Below are 24812 nucleotides of genomic sequence, written 5' to 3'. Positions count from 1 at the left end.
CCATCCATCCACTCACCCATCCAACAGATGTAGTGACCTAGGATCCAGCGGTGGGTTACATGCACACATCGTTACACATCCTACAGCTAGCACATAGGGATGGAGGGGGCGGGCGGGGCGGAGGAGGAGGGGGGAAACTATCTACATCAAAATGTAGTAACTTTGCCAGAGGCTAGACTTTCTAGATCAAATGTCCTTTCAAAGACAATTCAGTGGAAACTCTTCAACACACAATCTGTTGCACCATTAAGCATGGCAGTTAATTTGATTTCAGTAAAGTCCTCCCAACCATATAGATAAACAAAGTATTTTCAAATGGGGAGATCTTGTCAAAGGACAAACAGACTAATTTTAGCAGTCATTTCCCTGCTGGATTTTTATTGCTGGTGAAACAAGACACACGGCTGGGCAATTGCATGTTACCCGAGCATGCAGAAGAGGCTCCCCAACAACACACCCCTGGCTTTCCGCGAAGGCTGGAGAGCAGAGCCTGGTGAGCATTCTAGAGATGGAATACTGAGACGCGCTGCAGCCCCACACTGCCATCAGCAGTGTGCAAGGTGGTTTTGTCGCAAAATGACCACCAGTGAAGGTGGGAGGGCTCTAGAGAGATGAGACTGGATATGCTAACTTGGTTTGCCAACTGCGGCTGGGAATTCTGATTTTCTTTAGGCAGAAAGGAGAGGAAAGGCAAAGATAAATCTGAATCCTCTGCCTTCTCAAGTGACCCTGAAGGTCAGGGAGTTGAATGCAACTAATCTGATAATGGTTCAGTTTTGCTGCAGATCTATTTTCATTGTGTGTGTGCGCGCGCGCGTGCGTGCGTGTGAGTGAGTGAGAGAAAGAGAGAAAGAGAGAGAGAGAGAGAGAGAGAGAGAGAAAGGGGGAAAACGGGGAGATGGGGAAGTAGTGAGGAAATGGGAAATTTCCCTCTTCTTCCAGAAGTTTGTAAAAATGTATTTAATCATATATTTTTATAATATTCTTCAAAATAAATTCTGTTGTATGCCCGCTCATTAGCAGACAGCATAGCACTGGAGATAGCTGTCACTAGAACCAGACCCACACTCGATAATCTAATTTAAAATATTTATTTCTAAATTATTATCCACTGACTATAGTCTGTTTTACAAAAAAAAACCCAAAAAAACAAAAAAAACCCTTCTATTTTTAAATAACTCTTCTAGTCTCAATGAAAAAAATACATTGTTTTGTTCAACTCAAATTTGTATAGGAATTGGCTACTGAATACACTAATAGAGACTGCTATAATCAAGTTAATCCCTTAAGAAAGCATAATTCACAGATGAAGCAGTCATCTGTATGTTGTTCTGAATCACCAAGCCTTGCCCGGCAGTTAAAAAGGGGACAAAGAAAAGAAGGCAAAGGGATTAAGAAGTACAAATGGATAGTTGCAGAATAGACATGGAGATGTAGAGTGTAGCATGGGGAAGATGGTTAATAATGTAATAAATATGTAAGGGGGGAGAGGGGTACTTGATTTGTGAGTTATGTGGATCTTTGATCACTATACTACTGAAACTGGTATGTTATTGTATGCCAACTATAATTGAAAAAAAAACCTCATTGAATTGTACTATGTAAATACAAGCAACTAATTGTCTATTATATTTGTATAAATATAATTGTCTATTATATTTCAATAAAAATGGAAAAAAAAAGAGGCTTGTGTTCCTGGGCTCAGTGAGGCCAGGGAGTGATGGCCACGCCCCATCTTTGGAAGCTTGATGGTGATTCACAAGGGGTGGAGATGAAAGAAAGGACTTGCCTGAGGCCATAAGGAAAGGACCAGCTGATCCAAGGACTGAATCCCAGAGCCCCTGCACCCCACACTTTCCTGCTCCTTGAGGCAATAATTAGCACTAGAGCCTAATGAGGTGCTGGTAACATCCTAATGTTTGCTTGGTGGGGTCCTAAGCCACCAAGCAAATAAACTATTTCCGCATTACCCTCCCAAGTTCTGCAGTGATGGGTGGAGGGCACTCTCTGCCTCACTTTCTACAGCTCCTGCAGAGGCTTCAGGATGGAGAGCAGCAGCCTCTGCTAAAGAGACAATGTGTCTGTAGAGTGTTTTTCTGTTTGTTTGCTATTCAAGGCTGAGGCATCCTGAGGTGGCCCACAAGCATCAGAATTAGAAACTGCCTCTGTTGTCAGACAGACCTGAGTTCAAAGTCTCCTCTGCAGCTTGCTATCTGAGGGACTTTGTGAAGGTCATTAACAAGAACTAACGGTTATTGATGCTTGCTGGGTACTGTGTGAAACGCTTCACACAAGTCAGCTTCAAAAGAATCCTATCGAGTATATTATTATCTCTGTTTTTCAGAAGAGAGAAATGAAAGTGGAGTCAAGAGCACAGTACAGGTAGGTGGGTTCAAATCCCAGCTTTGTCACTTTTTAGTGTAAATTCCTTGAGTTTCAGTTTCCTCATCTGCAAGATGGGTGAAACTACAGATTAATCTTCCCACCCCACTAACTCCCTCCCAGCACATGGGTGAAGGTGTCACAGAGGAGTGCTGTTTAAGCTGGCCCTCGAAAAGTGCATAGGAGTTCGCCAGCCAGAGGAGGAAGGACCCATCTAGGCACACAGATAACATGTGCAAAAGCAAAGAGAAATGGACAAAAGGGTTAAGTAATTCACTGTTGCTGGAGCATCAAGAACAAGGACAGGAATTGGGCTGCAAAGAGACTAGGGCACAGTCAGGAAGGGCTTGGGGTTGAGAGTTGCCTACAAACCAGAGGAGCTATGAAGGTACTAAGCAGATGAGTAACAGGCTCTGGCTTCTGTTTTAGAGACTACCAACTTTCCAATATGCCATTATTCAATACTTCATTTTTTTTTTTTTGTATCTTCTCATTGATATTTCCTTCTACAAATTTTTCAGAATGCACCGTTTGTCTGAATCATCTCTGAGTCATCCCAGACCTTTGGAGGAATGACCAGACTTGCAGGGTAGACTTCACCATCCTTCCAGCCAAGAGAGGCCTGTGAAGGTAACATGCCTATTACAGGAACTCTCTCAACAAAATAGGTGCATCCCATGTAACTGACGCTGGCTATGAAAAAGCTCTGGAATCTAATAGGACCTGTTAGAACAAATATGCTAGATTTTGAGCCCGACATTTAGTCACTAGATCTCTGTCTTTAAACATGAGAAGACAGTATGAAACAAGTGAAACTGGCTTTGGGAGTCACCTCTGGAAGGATGGAAAAGTGGCCCCTCACTTCCAAGGTTCACTGTCCAACATGGCCTGTGTAGATAACGCAGACTGACTTTCACGAATCTCAAAAGAAATCACCTTCCGTCAGGAACTAGGGGAGGTGAGGGTTGATGGAAAGGGAGAGAAATATGTACTAACCTGATCTAGGTCAATGCATTTCTAATAGAGCATGACATCAAAAAGGAAGAAAGAAAAGAAAAGACACCTCAGATGCAAGAAATAAAAGCAGTACACACAGGAAAAAAAAATTAAGCATTGATGATTACTTTTCTTCAAAGACATGTCAGCCTGTCTATATTTTCTGGACACACTTTTGGTTTAAATGTGACCATTGCAAAGAAAAATAGAATGAAAGAAATATCTAAAATATCCCTTGCCAATATCAATATACATATATGAACATATATATCATTATATACTTTGTTGCATAAGGTTAAAAGAAATCATGTGGGCTAATGAAAAGCCCTTGAAGTTCAGCGTTTCACTAATATCCAAGTCCCCAAACAATATGTGCTTTCACAGAGCCCCTCTACTCCATTATAATACAGCATAGCATTTATTAAGTTTATTAGCATGCAAATTGAGTTTCTGGACAAACCTGTAAAAGAATCCCTTTAGTTTAGGGCCTCTTAGAAGTCAGATAAATAAACTTCACTCTGGGTCATAGAAGGACAAACTGACAAGCTAGTCTAACGAAGCTGCCTGAATCCTTTTGAAGGCCAATCTTTATGACAGAAAAGCTGCTGTTCTGTATGACTTAAGGGAAGAAGACAATGTATTTGAACTGTAAAAGATGACTGGAAAAAAATTGGGTTTAATTTTTCAATGCTAATTATAAAACTGCAGCACTAAAATTTAGGCAAACACTTCAAAATTTTACTAAAGAAACACTTGGAAATTGCTTTGACCTCAAAGTTTTTGGGCACAAAGGCTGTGGTAAATATAGCACATTTCATTTACCACTCACCACCCACCTCCACCTCGAATGACGAAAGAGAGACAGACAAAAAAATAGATAGACATATCACCGAGTGATTTTAATATTCTATTAAGCATATACTCCCAATATATGCTTAATATTTTAAAATCAAATAAAGGTGTATTCTAATCAAAGATCATGCTGCTGCTACTTCTTTATTATGGATCATGCCAAACTGATACACAGTGAAACAAAACCAAAAGCAGCCTCTGGAGAGAAAGTCTAAGGTTTGAATGTCTTAGTTGGGTTTCCCTGTAACACTAGGACTTAAAACTAAATAATCTGGACTAGACAACACAAAGAATCAAGAAACATTTCTTTGCTTTTCATGTCTTCAGGGACTCTGCAAGCAGAGGTAAAGGGCAGATATGGACCTAGAGAATTCAACCAGTTTCCTACCTTTCTGCTTGATGCAGAGTTGGGGTACCTTCCAGCACTGTTTCCCACTGTCCTCTAGGACTACTGGCTCTTCAGGACTTCACCAAGCTGGCATCTTGCTCTTTTTTAGGAGGATGTGGGAGTTCGATTTTCATCTCTAGCAAAACCTTCCCTTTATTTTGCTTAAGCCTGGAGCAGCCATCTGAGGCCACTCTATGAGCCACCTTGGTTCAAAGCACAGAACAGGACCATGGCAAATGGATGTCACTGCAGGCAAGTTCGTTCAAGGGCCATAAGCCACTAATCTGGACTATCCACAGCTCAAGGGACAGCAGCCCCTTCCCTGGCTTGTCTGCATTTCACTTCCACCTCACCGAGTCCTGGCTGTGAAGCAACCAGAGGACTGGGAAAGCTCGGCTGAGTTCTCTGATCCTGGTGTGGCAGGAATTCAAGCCTGCTACACAAGTGAACTGGGCTCGGGAGGTCTGGAGCCTACTCTGGCTAGCCGAGTCATCAGAGCATGCCTCTCTGGGGAGCACTACACAGACCTTGCTGAGCTAGTCAGACAAGAGCTCAGTTCTAGCAGGCCATGGAGACAGAGGCAGCCACAGAAAAAGGCAGGCCTGAGTAAAGGAGGAGTCAGTCTCAGGGGACCCCTTTAAGTCTCACAAAATTCAACAAGTGCCTCACTCTCTACTTGCCACTCAAAATATGGTTCATGGACCAGCAGCTTCAGCATCACTTGGCAACCTTTTAGAACTGCAGTATCCCAGACCTCCTGAACCAGAGTGCAGTTCAGCAAGATCCCCAGGTGGTTCCAATGAACATTAAATAGTGGGAAGCACTGGTCTCTGCAGTGGGGAGCATAAGATGACCCACAGGCGTGAAAACCAAGTGCTTCCGTTTATGTTTATTTCTTATCATGTCTCTTTAATGCCTTTGTTTTGTGTAGATTTTATAGTTTATGCAATATTTCGGTAATGTGGCACATATATGTTTAAAAACTAAATACAACGTCTAATAGTGGTACCAGCTCTCTTTTATACAACTGAAATAGTTTAGAGGCCACTATCTAACGCAGAAAGTCGTAAATCTTCTCAAGTTATGGACCCCTTTGAGGAACTGGTGAAAGCTATGGACCCTATCTCATATTTGTGCAAAATATGCATCCAGTTTGGGTGAGTTCTCAGAGCCCCTCCCCAGGCCCCACGCTAGCAGTCCCCGTCCTGAGTTACGGCAGAGATGGATCCTGGCTGAGTCAGCCCTTCAACACATTTCAGCAAGTTTCCACATACCAAGAGTTTTGCTTGTGTTTGCTATAAACTGACTCACGGCACACGGCATTGCTATAATTCACATGTCACCCTCAACGTTAGCATGCAAACTCGATCTCACCACTGCTTTGGGTATGTGCTTGCTCCCACCGAACTAGCAGTGGAGTGATCAAGCAAGTGGGAAAATCCCTGCATGGTGATGACACATGCTGCCAAGGTCCTTGTGTCTCACACAAAATGCAACCAGAATTTTCACACCTTTAACAAAATTCCATCTAGCACTAATATCCACAGCATTTTGGTTTAGCTTATCTAAGGATCAATACATACATAAACTCCACAAACACTTTAATAAAAAAAAATCCACAATTTTCCTAATAAAATACATAATCACATAGAGAGCCAGGGATTACAAGAGGCTTTTATCACCCCTATTTATATAAATACACATATGTAAATTTCCTAATAATCCATAACTATGCTGGTTTAAAATGGGATTTGGCAGGTCAGCCTTCTCAAGAAAGGCTGCACACCTTGGAGACTGGACAAGTCCCCATGTCTGGAATTTGGCCTGGCCAGGATTCTCTTTATTGTGGTTCAACTGTCAGCGCAGTATTGCAGCAAGTGTTTACTAGCAGGAAGCTTTTTGTCCACCTACTGAAAGATGAAACACATTCTAATACACAGGAGACAGTTCTCTAGACAAAGGCCCTTTAAGCTCTTTCTTGGAATGAAACAGATGGTGAAAGGAGACTGACTGATAGCCAGGAATTCTCAAACCTTTGGAAAACACCTGAGCCACCCAGAGAACACGAGGAAAAAAGCGCACATTTCAAGGCCCGAGCGTCACAGATGCAGAATGTCATTAGTGGGGTCGAAATCCTGAATTTTAAAACAGATCTTTTTTTTTAGAGCATTTTGAGGTTGACAGAGAAATTACATAGTGAGCAGAGTTCCCATACTCCCCCTCCCCTACTACCAGTTTCTCCTATTGTTAACATCTTGCATTAGTGTGATACATTTGTTAAAACTGATGAACCGATATGGATATATTACTATTATTTGATACTAATAACTAACATTACATATCAGTAATAATATTATTAATAATAGTCATACATTATTTATTAACCAAAGTCCATAGTTTATATTAGTGAGTCCCTCTGTGTTGTATAGGTCCATGGATTTTGGGAAAAGCATAATGATACTCTACTATCAGAGTATCATATAGATACAGTTTTATTGGCCTAAAAATGTCATTCTCCTCCTTTCATCTCTTTCCCCAAACCTGCACTTTAACAGACATGTAACTAATTTTTTGCAGGTAGTCAGGATCAAGCTGTCAGAAATGCTGCCTTAAATCTTGAGACCTGGGTGGAGGAACTGTGAGCTGGATTGGCTTCGGTTTCCTAAAGAGCTAAATAGTCACCATAATGTGACTACAGTATAATGGTAATTTAAATTGCGAATCCTCATAATAACGAGTCTTGGCCCTCTATATTAAGGGGACAATGTGCATGTTAAAAGTACCTGATCCTTGATGGCCCTTTCATCTCAGCTTGATAAGAGTTGTTAGAACTCCATGGTCTTTCTAAAATATCAATTAACTCATGGTCTTGGACTTATAAGCCTACAGGCCTCAGAATAGTACAACTATGGAAGCCCAGATTGAGAGGGGACAAGTGTGAGCAGTGCCAGGCGTGCTGAATAGAGTACTGTGGGCGATATGTGGGTGGCTCAGCAGGGGCATCGTAATTAGAGACCCTTACCCCAGAAAAGCCTGTGCTTTGTCAAAGGAATACTTTCTGCCAGGCATTTACACACTGAGATGTGCTTGCCAATCTGGACGCTGCTATACCTTATCGTTCCTGTGATTTCTGATACGACTCTCCACCCCCAAAGTGCTCTATGACAAAAGTTCACTTTTCACATTAGGTCAGCGGAAGTTATGATGGTATTCAGGATTGTTCATTCCCTTTTGAAGATGACTAGAGCCCTGGAGGTGAGAATCAGACATCAATGTCTCTTTCTTGTCTGATTTCATGTAGACACGCCCGGGTAATAACCATCGTCACTACCAAACTGGGGGAATGCCAGCTGGTGCTTTGGTTTAGGGTCATGCAAGTTTTACCTTGTCTTATCTAGACTGTAGCTGAAAGAAATGTTGAGGCATACTGAGGACAGATGAAGTAAGAAGGTGACTAACTGGGAGACAATCCCTTCTGCAAACTGAGGCATAAAGCAGGCCTTGGGAGCATCCCCCAACCTCGGCAAAGATTTCTGGAAGCAGCCGAGGGAACACAGGAAGCACTGCAATAGAGCCAGATGCAAGCTGTTGCCCTCGAGAGGGTTCCCATTTTGAGGAGATGTCATTTGTTCTGTAAACAATTATGCAGCCCCTACTGTGAGGCAGGCATTGGCCTGGGTGCTTGGGATGTGAGAATCAAATTCAGTCCTTGACCTTGAGGGGCTTAGTGTCAGGATGGGGAAACGAGACCTGTAGATGTCTGCATGGGGTTCAGCAAGGGCCAGAGAGGGGCCAGAAAAGGCTTCTTAGAAGAAGGAACCCTCAAGTGGCATACTGAAGAGCATGGGGTTCAGCAAGGGCCAGAGAGGGGCCAGAGAAGGCTAATTAGAGGAAGGAACCCTCAAGTGGCATACTGAAGGATAAGAAGGTGCCCTTGGGTTGGGGACGAGAAAATTAGGTAGCTCACAGAGACTTACATGTGCCAACACAAAGGATCTAAAATGTACAATGAACTCACTGTATGGTCTCAGATGCTAAATTTTTACCAGGTAACATTTTCATTAATAAAATCATTATTCCGGGCATTCATTCTAAATGGGATTCAATAATACATTACTGATACAAAGAAATACATATTTAGGCCTCTGGCCCTCAAGCATAGGGATTGAGCCAAAATTGAGTGACCACAGCATGCTCAAATTACTTGCCACTAAGTCCAGCAGACACAGCAGTTGACAACACAGGAGGCTTGACCCTGTTCACTTTTCTGCATGTTCACATGCCCTGGGTCACCTTCAGAAACAGCACCCAGGCAGCCTGGAACCTTGGCTCTCTGTGGGAGTGGGCCCGTCTCTGGGGTAGAGTAGGAGTTTGAAAAAGCACATACGATGTTATAAATTTACTTTAAACCAACAAAAAGGCCCAATGTTTTTTTAAAAATAATTTATTCTATTGTTTGACCAAATATTGGTTGGTGTGGAACTACTAAAGATACAATAATTCTAAAAAGTCACACCTATTCTCACCCTCGACCCAATTTAGAGTGTGATATCTTTATGTTAAACAGAAAGGAGTGGGATATTTAAAAAAAAAAAAAAAAAAAAGAGGTTGAAAAAAACTGAGTTAAAATTTGTGAGGGTGGGAACCAACCATTTCCCCCCTGGAAGGTTCAGATTCAGAACTGCTTAAGCACCAGGCTTCCTCCACATAAAGAGAGATTATCTAAAAATGTGTCATGCATCCACAAAAGCAGCATAGGACGTATCGACGTGGAGGGAACAAGGCTGTGGCTGAGAGAGCCCAGGAGGGGCCCACTAGTGCCCTGAGCCAGGACAGGCAGATCACGTGGCTGCCTCTTTGGGGTCCTCAACCCCCCAAACCTGCACTGAATAATGCTGGTAAAATAGGCCGTGGGAGAAATTCTTAAAACACAAAACAAAATCCTAAAGTGAAAAGGCATCTTACACAAACTGAAGGCCACCAGAAAAGATAAAAATCAGCATCTCTCAAGTCACACCTAGGTCCCCTCCCACATGAGTGACAGAAAATGCCCTTTCCTGCTAAGGCCAGTAAATGTATGTCCTACTCTAAAAAGTGCCTGTGGGGCCCAATATGGTACAAACTCCAGAAAAAAAGATGACGTGCTCCTCCGTGACTAAAACACCGCGCTACCTGCACACTGACGCGCAGGGTTCTCACTCCGCTGCCCTCAGCCTCGTCTAGTGCCTTGCTGTTGAAATACGAGGTGCTTGTTAAGATCACCTCCCCCACCTCCCACTTAGGACACCAGATTGAAAAGCCTGGACCTCTAAAACTTCACCTTAAATGCAACTGAGCATTGAGAAAAACACCAATAATAGAGTCTCACAGAACTACAGAATATTATCGGGGGAGGGAATGTTCAAAGATTACTTGGTCCAATAATTGTTCAGAGGCAGAACTGAGATTCAGAGAGTTTAGTAATTTGCCCAAGAAAACACAACTAGGGAGTAGCCATTGCTGTGTTTTCATTTTAATATGCTTAATGAGATCAATAAATATACTGACTTCAATAAATCTGTCTTTTATGACAAAATTGGGGCTTGGCTCCCTTATTTTACATTTTATTATAACTGTTTGCTTATCGATCTCCTTGTGCTCCAGCCTCTCACCTGACAAGTTCAATAAAGGTAGGATGATGATGATGATGATGATGATGATTATCATTATTATTTTATTTTTTTAGGGCCAATATTTTTGCTTAGCTATCCCTAGTCCCTACAACTGTGCCCAGAACTCTTGAGATAGGTACCTAATAAAGGTTCTCGGTGGACAAAATGAAAGAATATATAATAACCTAGAACTAAATTTTTTTAAAAATGTATGTATGTTAAGCATTTGGGGAATACAAAGAGAAATGAGACATCCGCAGGTCTATTTAGAGAAAAATTAAATACTATTAATAGTAAACTATGTTACCCAAAGGCTCCAAGGAAGACTTCCAGAAAGATGGGGGTCTTCCAGGCAGCGGAAGGTGGTAACAAAAGGCTTGGAGGGAGGAGTCAAAGGTGCCATTCCAGGAACAGCGCTGTGTGGGGAACAATGTCAGTGCTGTACTCTGTGGCACCCTGAATCTGAACAGAAGGCAGTCTTGCTGCCCCATGGGTGATTTTTAAAAAAGGAGTAAAAAGTGAAACCTGTAGAGCAGACAGTTCAGTCTGAAAGACAAAAACTGCATTTCCCCCCAGAATTTCAACATGTAAGGGCCCAGACGGTGCCACAGGCCTTTTCACAAGGGAGTCAGGTATAGCACAGGTTGTGTTGATGAGCACGTCTCTCCCCATAGCTGGAGCTCTAGAAGTGACCTGGGCATGAGACACCCAGAAGCCAAGCAGCCAAGCACCAGGCAAACCGGCCATCGTGTGACAATGAGCAGCATAGGGCGGTGTGATCTGGAAGTGGCAGAGGCACCCCAGTGGCAAGCAGAGCACTCTGGCGGGAAGGGCAGGCTAAGAGGGAGCCGATCAGGCCAGTGACCTCCGGAGCAGGAATCAAGCAGAAGTTGGTTGCCTACAGGATACTCAAATTACCCTCTATCAGTATAGTAGAACTGCAGTCATAACAGCTGTCTGGAGTTCATAGACAAAAGAACAGGGTCCTTGACTTTTTTCTCTTTCTTTTCAACTTGTTCAAATTCTTCCACTTTCACCAGAATGGGAGACATGTCAGCTAAGGTAGTTAGTTATTCATTTCCCTAGAACCTGTATAGTTACAGTGAGCATATTCAACATCATAACATCTTTTACACTTTAAATACCCATCGTTTGCACTACATGACCTATAATTTAACTTTCACTAACAGCTCGGCTGGTATGCAGACCCTGAGCTGACAGTGATTCTCCACAGCCACAGTCTACTCCGCACCCAGACCCTAGCATCTTCCAGATCAGAACCTGTAGCAGCAGAAGGTGTGCACAATTTTTGTGTTTATTAAAAGGGGGCGTGAGAAAGTTTTCAGAAGGAAGGACTTGGGTGCCCTGCTACCATCCCCAGGCTGGTGTGACCTGTGGAAACCTGGCTGCTCAGAGACCTCTTTATTCTGAACACAACACCTGGTTCTGCTCCATCTGTAACTGAGCCTTAGTGATTCCTACGGGAACCTGGACACCCTGAACCTTACACAGGGAAGAACTTTTAAAGGTCTTGTCTCAGCCTCTCATATCACACAGGAATCCCTTCTGCAACATATGGACACACTATTTCCCAGATTTTGCTTGATCTCTCAGGAACAGGAGGCTCAGATCCTTGCAAAAGAACCAAGCCCACTTTTTGACAGGTCTAATTTTCAGTATATTTTTCCTTGCACTGATTTACGGTCACCTTGGAGTTTAGGAAATGAAAAAATGTAAGTCTAATTTCCACCTGTGTTTCGAGTTTGGTCCTCTGGAACGTACTGCTTTTCTATGTATTTTCCATGCCAAGCAGATCTAGTTTCTACAAACATTTCTCCTACGTTTTGGGTTTTCAACCTTTCCCCTTCCTTCTTATCTTTCGCTAAACAAATCTGTTTGATTCTGAACCCCTCAAAACCTGGCACCGAGAACAAAACAGACTTTGTCTAACTAGCAGATACTCTGTTGCTTCCCACACCATTATGCTATGAATCCAGTGGAAGGTTAGAATTTACTGAGCTCTCCAAAACCTAGAAAAATCTTTGGGTCTCAGAGCCTAAAACCCAGCAGGTGGCAGCACCAAAAGGGAAGAGGCTTGTATCTCAATTGCTGAGTCCTCAAGTTTCCCAAAATTGGCCACACCGTGAAGTACCTGTATGACCTTGGGCAAGTGCCTTCTCTCGCCCTCAGTTTCCACATCCGTAAAATGGGGATGATAATGTGTTAAAAGCCTCTTAGGATTTCTATGAGAATTCGATGAGATAATAGCCTAAAGTACCTGCCCCATGAAAAGTACTCAGCAAACACTGGCTGCCATTATTACTATTAATAGTAGTAGCGACAGTACTATTATGACTACTATCTCTCTTCCTTCATTCTACACACATTACTAAGCATATATAGCATGTGAAGTCAGAAATGCGGGAGTAAAAGGAAACAACCTCTCTGCTCAACGATGTCCGGGTTTAAAGGACAGTTATACAAACGGACCAGACCAAAAAGAATTGGAAGGAGCCATCCGGGAGGTATTACTGGGTGTTCGGCAACTCAGAGGAGAGAAGCCTGTTGTCTGACAGGGTGGCCAGGAGATGCTTCCTAGCTTCAGCAGATTCTTCAAGGACTGTGGCAGGTGGATGGGAATTGAGTGGGGAGGGATTTATGGACAGAACAGACACGTGCAAAGGCACAGAGGTATAAGAGCGCGTTTATATTGAGGACAATGTCAGGGGTCCAGAGATGCAGAACCAGGCTGTGAGTGGGCAGAGGGGTTGGGCAGTGAATGGATAGAGGAGATAACAAGAAATGAGGTTAGACGAATAGATCACTCATTAGCTCCCGGAATGAAACGGAGGGCCTACTATGTGCCCTGTACTACGCTGGGCACAGGAGATACATGGTCAGTAAGATAGACAAGGTCTGTGCCTCCATGGAGTTACCATTCAATGTGGGGACATGGGAGGCCTTGTATGTCATGCTGGGCAATACAGAGGTAGGAATATGGCAGACTGTATCTTCCAAAGATGACCACGGCAACATCTCCCGCCCCACAGGGTATTCGAGGTGACCTTGCCACCTTTCCATTCTCCTGACTCTGGAGGGCTATGACTGCTTTGTCCAATCCAGTTTGGTAAAAGTGATACTCATTGACTTCTGAAAGGTGATGTGGCTTCACTTTGCCCATTAAAAGTAACACTTGCCTTTGGGGACCTGAGATCCCAGGTAAGAAATCTATCGATTCTAAGGCTTCCATATTCTGAAGAAGCCAAGCCACATGGAGAGGTTATGGGTGTCCTAACCTTTAATTCTTCCCAGACCAAGTGTGAGTCATGAGAGTCAACAAGCTTTGGAATGACACGAACCTCTAGCTATGAAGCCAGCTCCAGCCCTGGGGCTTCCCAGCTGAGCCTCTGGAGAAGCAGAGCAGAGACAAGCCACCTCCACTGTACTCTGTCCCAAGTCCCAATGCAGAGACCCCAGGAGCATAATAAAATGGTGGTTTCAAGCAGCTAGATTTGGGAGTCATTTGATAATCAGCAACAGAAACTAAAACAGTTTATCCAGCAGGCATTATGGAATTGAGTGATAATGTAATCTGATATATACTCTAGAAAGAACTTTTTCACCAAATGTAGGATGGATTTGTTGGATGGGCATTGAGACCAGAGGCAAGGAGATTAATGAAGGGATGAATGCAATCATTTGGAGGAGAAAAATGAGCAGCGAGATGAGAGAGAACCAAGGCAAGAGATACTGAAGAGACAGAATCCACCAAACTTAGTGCCCACATGTCAGGAACATGAGAATGGAAGAGTCTGAGAGACTTTCCAGATTCTGGCTGTGGAAGAGAAATGGATGTGGAAACACAGGAGGAGAAATGGGTTTGGGGCTTTGACGTGTTTACACAGCTTCAGTGAAAACTCTGAAATACAGTGGTTGTGCTCATGCTCCGCAGTTGGCCTGTCTGCCTCTGAGCCTTGGCTCCCTAACTCCCCAGCTCCGTGACCTTGGGCAAGTTACTGCCCTCCAGGTCCCTGCGCCCTCATGAGGAGAACACGCAGAAGACCACACAGATTACAGTGAGACGAAATGAGATAATGCATATAAAGTGCTGCATATAGTGTCTGGCATTCGGAAATGTCAATAAGCAATAGCTGCTACTATTAATATGATCACAATGATGGTTATTATTAACCATTATGCACATGTGGTCAGAGGCCAGGCAGGGTTTCTGTCCCTGGAGGGCCCGACTGCAGGACATTAAATGAAAGCTGCTCTCAAGGAACCACACACCATCTTTGGTGAATGGTTTATTCAACCGTAAAGTCTGCGTCAGGTTTTACAATAGCTACACCAGGCTGTGAAGGAGTGAGGAGAGCCAGTCTGTTAGCGGCCCTCAATCTTGGTCTCCTTCCCTCCCTCTCTCCCAACTCAACGGTTGAGTGGTTTTAATTAACAACTCCCATAGAATAAAGAAAAGTCGCTCGATTAATAAAGCTCTAACTTGCCATGCATGGTCCTGAGGTCTCCGGGTGGCGCTGAGCTTGTAGTTGTGTGTTTTGTTTGGGTTCGCAGTGGTTGAGGGGCTACAAGAGTAGAATTTCCTCAGAGAAATTCAAGTGTTCTGTCTACGGGGGCTGGAGAACATGGGGACTGCAGTGCCCACTTGCATGAGATTTAACAACAGGAAGCCACATTGTGGGGAGGCGCTTCAGTAAATCACCGTGCAAAGCTGGCTCCAGATCGGAACCTTCCTGCCTCTGACCACCTCATTGGTTTTCATTTCCAACATCCACGGAACCAGTTTTACCCCTATTTACTTTCTACACAAGCACCTGGGGAATGTTGACACAAGTGTTTCTAATGCTACAGTAAAGGCCTGTGACATTTAATTGAAATGAAACACATAATAACGCTTTTGAAGCAAAGAAAATTATCTGCCTTTGCCGCTGCCCCAGCCAGCCTCCAATGGTCCTTGCACCAGCATTCCCCAAGTATTTTCAAGTTCCTATGCAACTCAGCCCTCTGGGTCTTACCCTTCTGAACATCACCTTCCAGCTTTTTATCACTCCCTAAGAAATGGCAGAGGGGATATCCAGGGCTTCTGATGTCCAGAGGGTGCCCACTCTTCCTTTTTGGGTCTTGCCTTCTGTCAACTACAGTGAAAAGCTATACTAGAGTTCTCAGGGCACAGGCTTTGAATTCAGCCCAGCTGAATACTTGGTTTTAGCAGTTACTACCAAGGTGACATGTTCAAATAACGTAACCTCCCTGTAAAAAGATGAAAAACAGCCTATATCTCAAAGGACTGATATAAAGAACACGTGAGACAATGCACAAAGAGATCACCACAGTCCTAGTGCCTAACAGAGACTCAAAAGCAGTTTAGCTGTTAGGAATTGCCGCACCACTGCTGCAAGACAGGCTGAAGGACTTGTTAGCAGGCGCTATTGGCCAACTTCTCCGTGGCCTTGCCCCTTCTCTGCAGAGCCAACGCCGCATTTATCCTGCCCCATGTTCCTGACGACTTGAGTTGACTTCATCCTTTAAACTTCACTACTCAAGTATGTGAGATTTCTCATCTTAAAACAGATGACTGGGTGATTACAAGCACAAAGCTCTGGGAACTGGGGCCTGGACTCCGAGGATGAAGCAGACAGAACCACAGACCCCTGTCTCCCACTTGTCCCAAGATCAAGAAGTGAATGTGGGCTTGATTTATAGCTGGAAGACTCTGGACAAGGACTCGGGCCTCTCCTTAGACTTGGAGTCTGATTTCACTTGGGGTCTCAAAAATCATCAGCCCTCCAGAGGTGTCCATGCCAGCGTGTCTATCTCATTTCGTAGTTATTTCAGGATTAAGAAGAAAAGTTGAAACCTCCATTCCTCTGAGAGGTTTCTTATCAGGGCCCTGGGGATTCTGGAAGGGATGCGGTGATTCTTCCAAGGCGTGTGCAGACTCTTGATGTGTAGTCATATCCCAGGCAGGACACATTAGCCTTGAGCCCTCACAGATGTTTCTACAAGCTGATGGGGTGCTCTTTGTCTCTGGGCCACAGATAAGCTGCCTCCTGCCCCAGATGACTCACTCCCATTGATCATACTGTAAGGCCTGCTGGCAGTCTGACGGTTAATTTTATGTGTCAGTGTGGCAAGCCCATGATACCAGATATTTGAACAAACACTAGTCTAGATGTTGCAGTGCAAGTACTTTTTAGAGGAGATTTATATTTAACTCAGGAGACTTTAAGTGAAACAGATTATCCTCCATAATGTGGGTGGGTCTCATCCAACCAGTTGAAGGAAGAAAGAGAAAAAAGACTGATATTCTCCAAGGAAGAGGGAGTCCTTTGCACTAGAGCTGCAACATTTTCCTCCAGAAAACCCTAAAACACAGACCAGCTCCGCTCCAGCTAGTAGACATTTGGTCACTGTCCCCAAGAACAAGAAACATGAGGTCATCTTAGTGAACCTTTTAAGTAGGACAAAAGATGAGGAAGGCAAATGGGGCAATAACCCCAAGAAGCTAAAGGGAACTACCATTCTACATCTGTCAACTACTTTATAAACATCATCTCCTTTCTCATCACACACCTGAGAAGTAGGCTACCATTATAATGGATGGGAAACAGTCTCTGAAAAGGGACCAGTTTTCCCAGGATCACACAGCTGGCAAGTGAGGATACAAAGTGAGGTCTTCTGACTCCACGTTTAAACTTTCCTCCATTATGCCGTGCCTCCGGAGCAGCCTCGTGAGTTTCCAACAAAACTCGAGTTTCTTATCTTGATCTGAGTACAGGCACATATGGCTTATTATTTTTGTTCTTACTGTCTCAGGGCCAAAATACTCCCAACCTCATCCAAATGTTTCTTTTCATATTCACCTCAATTCGAACTTGGTATTTTCCAACCTTGCCATTGTAAATCTGTTGGACCACTCTGTAGCTGCTGACCTTTGAGAAGTAACTGGGAAAGGTATTTTTTTTTTTTTCAGTGATCTACATGCTTAAAATAAACAAAAAATGGGGACTGGGTTTTCTAGATGGAAGCTATAAAACACAAAACTACACAAAATCTTAAACAAGACAAACAGGGCACCTTGGGGTCTAACTGACAACTCAGTTCTCTCCATTCAAGGTACATTCGCAAAGTAATGAACAGAGAAAGAGAAGCCTGCAGACTAAAATATTAAGCAAAGAGGGTGGTCCTGAAGGATGCAGGACAGAACACCCAACCACAGAAAAGCACACCGAAATTTCAGTGCACAAAGGGAAAGACACAACCAAAGAGGCCATCTTTTTCATCTCTTCCACGGGCTTAAAAAATTAAGTAACAATTATCCTCTTGGGTCTTCATTTTCCTTATTAGTAAATGAAAATGATACGCATAAAGCCAGAGCTTGGGGGTGATGTAGGACACTCAGCACACAGAAAGGATGCAATACAAGTCCGCCCCTATCTCTGTCACCCATTGAGAGCTAAGGCGTTGGAATATGTTTTTCCTGCATGTATCAGTACCTCTTGGTAAATGTGAGCTCATGGGTCCCAAGCTTACCCTGAGGATGACCTGTAAGATGAAAGGTGAGCCCCCAAAATAAGGAGTACCAAATGGTCCAGCCCTAAGAACAAATCTGACCCCAGAGCACAGACGGGGACAGAGACACTTGTTTAATATCTGTCGAGTTTAAATAACTAGAATACAAAGTCTCTGTGTAGTGCTGATTAAATCACCCACGGTGGAATTTCCCTTGCTACACGCCTGGGACCCACCTGAGTCATGGCCACATGCTGCCCTGTGTTTTGTTGATGCCGCTTACCAGTGAAGGGCCCTGTGAAGGGCAGGAAGTCTGTTCCCACAAGACAGGAGGCAGTCCAGACAGACGGAGGACAGGAAGGAGTACCTTGATCAGTGTGGTTCTTCACGGCAGGGTTCTGAAACCCAGCACAGCGGTTGTCTTCTGGAGTGGTTAGGAGTACTCCCATTTGCCACCTGAATATCAGTTATGGTCTCATCTCAAACCCCATTCGCTGTAAGGAAATGTCACCCTGGGGTTTGGGGACGAGTAAGGATGGAAGAGAATGAAATATGCTGAGTACTTCTACCCTGTACCAGGCACTGAACTAGGTACTATACATACAACTTATCCCATTTAATCTTGGCAACAGCATCATTTGTTGTGGATGATTTGGAAGGGTTTACAGGGCTCCGGGCACTGTACCAGCACTTCGCATGTGTTACCCCATTCACTGCAACTCCAGGCATTATTGTTCTCCTGTGCAGATGAGGAAAGCTAACTTCCCAGAAGGATAAAGTGAGAACATAAAAGGCCCCCACAGGGCTTGCTCTGTTCTCAGATCCCCCTTGGAGCTCCCACATTTTGCCTCTCAGTGCTACATTTATTACCATGTACTCCGTGTTAGAATTAAGTGTTGACGCACAGGGCAATCTCCCCACTGGGTCCCAAGCTTTTCCTAAAGGCCCTGGAATTACATTCCATAGGCTGCCACATACTCTGCTTAAACATTCAGTGGAGAGTGCTGAAGACAAAGGTCAACTATTTCCCAGCCAGTTTCAGCACAGGCTGGAACCTTGAAGTTATCCTTGTCTCTCGTGCACCTTCATGTCCCCTGTCCACTGGAATCCATGTCAACCTGAGTTTAACGTGAAAAATATCTGTATCCCCTCTGCGCATATGTTCCCTCTGCCTCGGTCTTACCCAGAGCCACGTCCCTGCTCTCTGCACTCTAAAATCTTCTGACGTGAGCCCATCCCACTCCTGTCCTGAATCTCTAACCCATGTCAGGCATCGTTCTCACAAAAGCACATCTTACAGCCATGTCTTCATGCCCTCGCTCCTGACCTTGGTCGGCCTGGCCACTTGTTTATCTTTCAAGGCCCAACACACATGTCTGAAGATGCTGCAACTGCAGCTGCTGGTGGACGCTGTGACAGTGACATCCGCCGAGGGCTCTGTCCAGGCACAATCTCACTGAAGCCCCACAACAACCCTGTGAGAGGGGCATGGGGCAGTTACATAACCTGCTCCAGGACACACAGCTAAGAGTGGTAGAGCCGGCCCTGGAATTCAGGTTGACTCCAGCTTCCTTTCCTTCTCCTTTTCCTTCCCTGCAGGATGCTCCAGGGAGGCAGGAAGGGATTCGAATCTCAAAGCAAGCTTGGAAATTCAAGTGATGGTCTAAGCTCAGTTTCCTGAGAAGATAAGACACCCCCCTTTCTCTCTCTCCCCCATAAATCACCTGGCTATTAGTTATGAGTGGTGGTCTGGGCTGCCCATGTCAAAGAGGGACCATACTTCATTCCTCCATGGGGCTGTTGGCCAGTAAATCTTTTTTTAATCCTGGTCTCTACCTGCTAAATCCATAGTCACCAGCAGTGGCGAGGGCAGGCTTGGGATTACTGGACAATCTCTCTGCTTTCGGCATATTGTTAGCGCAGTTGTTCTTTCTCCTCTGATGAAACTGCCTACCCAGCTGCCGATAAAGGCTTACAGATTTCCCACACTCTGTAAATCAAGTGAACAGAAGAAGAAATGTACCATTGATGCTTCCTCAACCATCAAGGACAACTGATACTGGTAGCCAGAGCCATCAGTCAGCCAAACTGCCCATGTCAAATGATGTCACAACCATGCGGGAAAGGCTGTCACTCGTTCTGCAGCACTTGGGGAAATCGCTCCTGCCCCCTGCATGACTCTCTGGCTTGCTCACTCTATCTGCAGAGCTGCTTATGAAAACAGGGGGCATTGTATTTGCCTGGGGCATTTAACACCAAGGAAAACATCAGACAGGGAGTGGCATTTATGGTTTCTGTGAATTCATACACCGTTAAGACCTATCAGTGAGAAAATACTGAGGGAAGAAGAGAGGAATTTCGGAAAGATGCCTGGACTGGGATCTGGGCCAGTCCCACCACCAACCTACTGGGTTACTCTGGGCCTGAGGCTTTTTTTTTCTTTTTACTTTATTCATTATTATTTATGCCTACAGCACCTGGTCTTCCTAGGTGGTCTCCCATCCAAGTACTAACCAGGCCCGACCCTGCTTAGCTTCCGAGATCAGACATTGGGCTTGTTCAGGGTGGCATGGCTGTAGACCACGGATCGTGGCTCCACTGGGGTGTGAACCCAGGACCTTCTGTGTGTAAAGCATACATGCTAATTGCTATGCTATGGAACCACGTCCCTGAGGCTTATGTTGGAGTGCTGTTGTATTTTTTTAAGGGGGAGGGAACACCCAGGACCTTCTGTGTGTAAAGCATACATGCTAACTGCTATGCTATGGAACCACGTCCCTGAGGCTTCTTGTTGGAGTGCTGTTGTATTTTTTTAAGTGTGTGCGTTAAGAGGTTGGTGTGCACGGCTTGGGACAAGTGACTTGCCCAAGGTCCTAAAGATGAACAGCCATCTGCAAAGCTGAGTCTTTACTTTTCCATGACAGTTAAACCCTTCTGACCTCACTGAGACCTGCCCAGTGACTGGCTGACTGACAACCTGAAATTCCCAAGCCAAGAGCTACGCAAGCCAAGATCATTTCAGAGCAATCGACCCAGAGAAACAAGAGCCCATCCTTGTCAAATCCCAGAACCACCTGCCACACCTTGCTGGAACCGGCCATGCCCAAGTACTTTTCAGGATGGTCTCGCCTAAAATCATTTATCTTGGCTCCAGGGTGCATTCTGGCTGTAAGCAGTTTTTTGGCTTCCTCTCCTTCCTATCATTTTGCCAGGAACAACAGCCTGTCAAGGTCGCTTCAGGTCTGGCCTAGAAAGACCATGAGAAACAGTTACCAGATAAGAAAGACTTTCATGCTTTCGATGCTGCCTTTCTTGACTCACAGTGCTGCCTGCCGTGTTCTAAGCTGACTTACTGACAAACGCCTCCCACATTTGTCCATGATGGTCAGCGTAGGAAGAAAGAGAACAGAGGCAGCTCCATCTGCACAACGCTCCATGGCACATGGTCCAGCGCTCTGAGCTCTCTCTTTTATCCTTTACTGCCACGTCCGGCTCACTGGGATAGAGGTGATCAAAAGTCTCGAATAATCGGTCAGGGCCAAGGAGAAGACTATGTAGCTAAGCTTTGAACTTAGGCACATATTCATTCAGAGGCAGGTGACTGGTCTTGCTTCGCTAAAGGTCAGTTATAGCATTCATTCAACAAATAGTTATTGACTGTTTAAACAGGCAGGCACTGGGCCAGCCAATGAAGATATGGGAGCATTTAAGACAGATTTGATTTTAATCTTTAAGGGCTTGTAATAGGTCTGGGCTCCTTTCCTCATAATCAATGCACTAAAGCAGTCTAAAAAGTAGTTTATATGGGTGCCTTGTTTGATTTTATACACATACACACAGATATTCATAATAATTCTGATGTGCCACTATCAGTGCAATTACAGGTATGTCAAGTACCATGGGAGCCCAGAAAAAAGAATCACTGCCTCTGCTTGGACAGAATCAAGGAGGGCTTCTATGAGGTGACCTGGTAGGTAGTAATGAGAAAGGCGATCTAAACACAAGGTGTTCCACATGCAAATGATTCACAAAAGCATGAAAACACCCTGTTATGGCTTAAATGTCTGTGGTCCCCGCCTCCCTATTCATATGTTGAAGCCCTAACCCCTAATGTGACAGTATTAGGAGGAGGGTATCTGGGAGGTAACTGGGTTTGATGAGGTTGTGAGGGTGTAGCCCCCATGAAGGGATTAGCGCCCTTAGAAGAAGAGGAAGACACACCAGAGCTTCTTCACTCTGCCATGTGAGGACACAGCAAAGGGACTCTCAGCAAAATCTAGGCATGCTGGCCCTATAATCTTGGACTTCCAGCCTCCAGAACTGTGAGAAATAAATGTTTAAGCCACCAGGCTAGGGTATTTTGCTATAAAGCCCAAGCTGACTAGACAAACCCTGACATAGTTATAGAGCTAAGAATAATTCAGCAGGGATCAATTCCTCAGCTTCTGAAGAGCTGAGTCTCCCAGGCACCAGTGCACATATTATACCTGTTGACTGGGGAATCCCTGCCACCCAACAGGGAAGACTTCAGCCATTAAAAAGTCAGCAAAGAAGATGAGCTTGTTCACAGCCCAGCTTTCTCTCCCACACTAGGTTACTGGTCAGGCTACATAAGAAAGACAAGCCACTGCTAAAATGTCTACTTCCTCGGCCCTCAGTCTTAAACCAAAATAACTCCTCATAGAGTTAAAAATCAAAACCACATCATCACATTCATGTTGGCCACTAGATGGAGCTATGCATCGCACCAAAAGACACCAGAGGGAAAGGTGAATTTCCCCAAGTGTTCTGTAAATACAAAAACTGAGTTTCACAGCTGGTGGTGGCAAGTTATATAAGCCCAAGGTCCTGTGAGGGTAGGCCTGCACAACAGACCATTCACAAAATGTCTATTAAAAACCTACTTGTGCTAGTCTCTGAGTTTAGAAAAATAACGGACACTGTCTGCCTTCTAAGAGCTCCAGATTTAGAGGAACATACACATGCAGACACATATACATGGTATACAATATTTCTCAAGCATCCCAGACTCTGCCAGGTGCTTTTCAAGTTCTATCTCTAATTCCCAAAAGTTAAGAACTTGTTCCAGTACATTGGGCAGAGCCAGGACTAAATCTCAAATCTGTTTGCCTCTTAAGACCATACTCTTCCCTCAACACCATCCAGGCCCTCTCAAACACTTTCCATGCAAAGCAAAATGCTCAGACATATGGTTGGGTGTAAACCAAGGCCACCAAAAGCAGCTAAGACAGAGCTAACTCTCACTGGGGAAGTCTAGGGAGGCATCACAGAGGAGGTGTTTATTTTAGGATCAAAAAGATGGGCTCAATGGGAAAGGAATTCCAGGGAGAAAGTGGCATCTCCTGAGGCACAGAGCTTTGCAAAAGCAGGAAACAAGTTTTGGTAAGAGAATGGCAGGTAGCGGAGAGCAATGGGGAGTGTAGGGTGTGTGAGGAGGTATGTGGCCAGGGCTAAGGCAGGGAGGGCAACTGAGGGAAAGATCATAAAGAGTTTCCCACGTTCAGTTAAGAAACTGAGATCTGTTCCCACAGGCAATGGGAAGCCATAAAAAGTTCTTGGAAAAATTTCTGATGTTAAATTTAAATGGTCATTTTTTTTTTCCAGGAAGGAATGTATAATTCATACTTTGGAAGATTATACAATCCAGTGCCTCCTTGAAAAAGAAAAAAATCATCTTTCCAAACATATGGACGCTAAGTCTGTCCCCTTAATTTTATTCTGTACCATATGGCACTCTGAATTTTAGAAGATGAGTAGATGGATTGACTTCACAGATCAAAACTTAGTAAGAGACGTCTTCATCTGTCATTTTAAATTCTTTTCCACTAACTACAGCCAAAGCCCAATTTATCAATCTAATAAAAGAAAGTGGTGAGGTCAGGTGACAACTTGTAAAGTACTTTAACATGCCTGGCACATACTAAGTGCAATAGAAGGATATTGCTTATGTGTGCCCCCTACCCACCTTGCCACACTGACAAAAGGCATTTGCCATTAGGTTCTTAGTCAAGCTCCACACACATGCATACCATTCAGTGGAGACAATGGACTAGAGACATCAAAAAATAGCTATTATACCAAGCAGAGGTACAGTGTTATTTAAAAAACAAAGGTCATAGGACTTCAGAAACTGGAATTTACTTCCATATCAGGCTTTCCAAATAAACTTGCTGTAAACTTTTACAAGAATTTTCCTTAAAGAGTCTTTTTATGGATTTATATATTACTCATACATCAAGGCCAAGCAAACATCTGGATGAAAACTTTAATCGCTTCATTGTTTCCAAGTGCCTGGATGTTTGAGGTTGATAACTAGATCCTGTCTGAGACTTTGTGTCTTTATCAGATATTTGCCATTAATCAGATACAACCTCAAAGAGAAACCTAATTGTAGGAGGTTAAGAACCATATTAACTGTAGTGCTTCGAGGCTTAGGGAAGTTAAATGATGTGCCTGGTGTCACAGAGCGCACAAGTGGCAGAGCAGGGTTTAAGCGCCATCTGTCAGATATCTCGGTCTGTTTTCTTTCCACTACACCAATTGCCTCAGCAACATGACTCATTTAGCAGCCTCTGAAACACAGACTAAATGACCAGTCCTTCGATATCTGCAATCCTGTCATATTTGTAAGAGAAAAAAGAAATGAGTAAAAACGCCATTAACTGTCTTGCCCTGGATTCAGCATGTAAAAACAAACAGATATCTGGCCTCCAAAGCAAAAGCTCATGTATTTCCACAGAGTGGAATTATGCTCAACTAGCGTCCTAGAATGTTACAACTAGAAGGAGCATTAAATGCCATCTGGGCTACCTCTCCTCATTTTGGAGATAGATTTCTACATTAAAAGGAATGGGAAAAGGAAAGCTGGACCAGAATTCTTCAATTTCAATAATGGGGTGGTTTGCTTACATGTCTGCCCTTTTATCTACAACTGCTCTGAGTGCTCTCACTTTCTAAGAATGTAATCTCCCTAATGCAGTGACTAAAATGTA

General features: G+C 44.1%; 1 protein-coding gene and 1 pseudogene across 7 annotated transcripts in view; both read right to left on the bottom strand.

Annotated features, from left to right (window-relative positions):
* NAV2 (neuron navigator 2) overlaps nucleotides 1-24812 on the bottom strand; it is a 369408-nt gene that overhangs the window by 117239 nt on the left and 227357 nt on the right. The window lies entirely within an intron of this gene.
* LOC112476642 lies at nucleotides 20265-20380 on the bottom strand (annotated as a pseudogene).

The sequence above is a fragment of the Pteropus alecto genome, unplaced genomic scaffold, assembly GCF_000325575.1.
Source record: "Pteropus alecto unplaced genomic scaffold, ASM32557v1 scaffold71, whole genome shotgun sequence".
NCBI lineage: Eukaryota > Metazoa > Chordata > Mammalia > Chiroptera > Pteropodidae > Pteropus > Pteropus alecto.
This window is presented reverse-complemented; position numbering and strand designations above follow the sequence as displayed.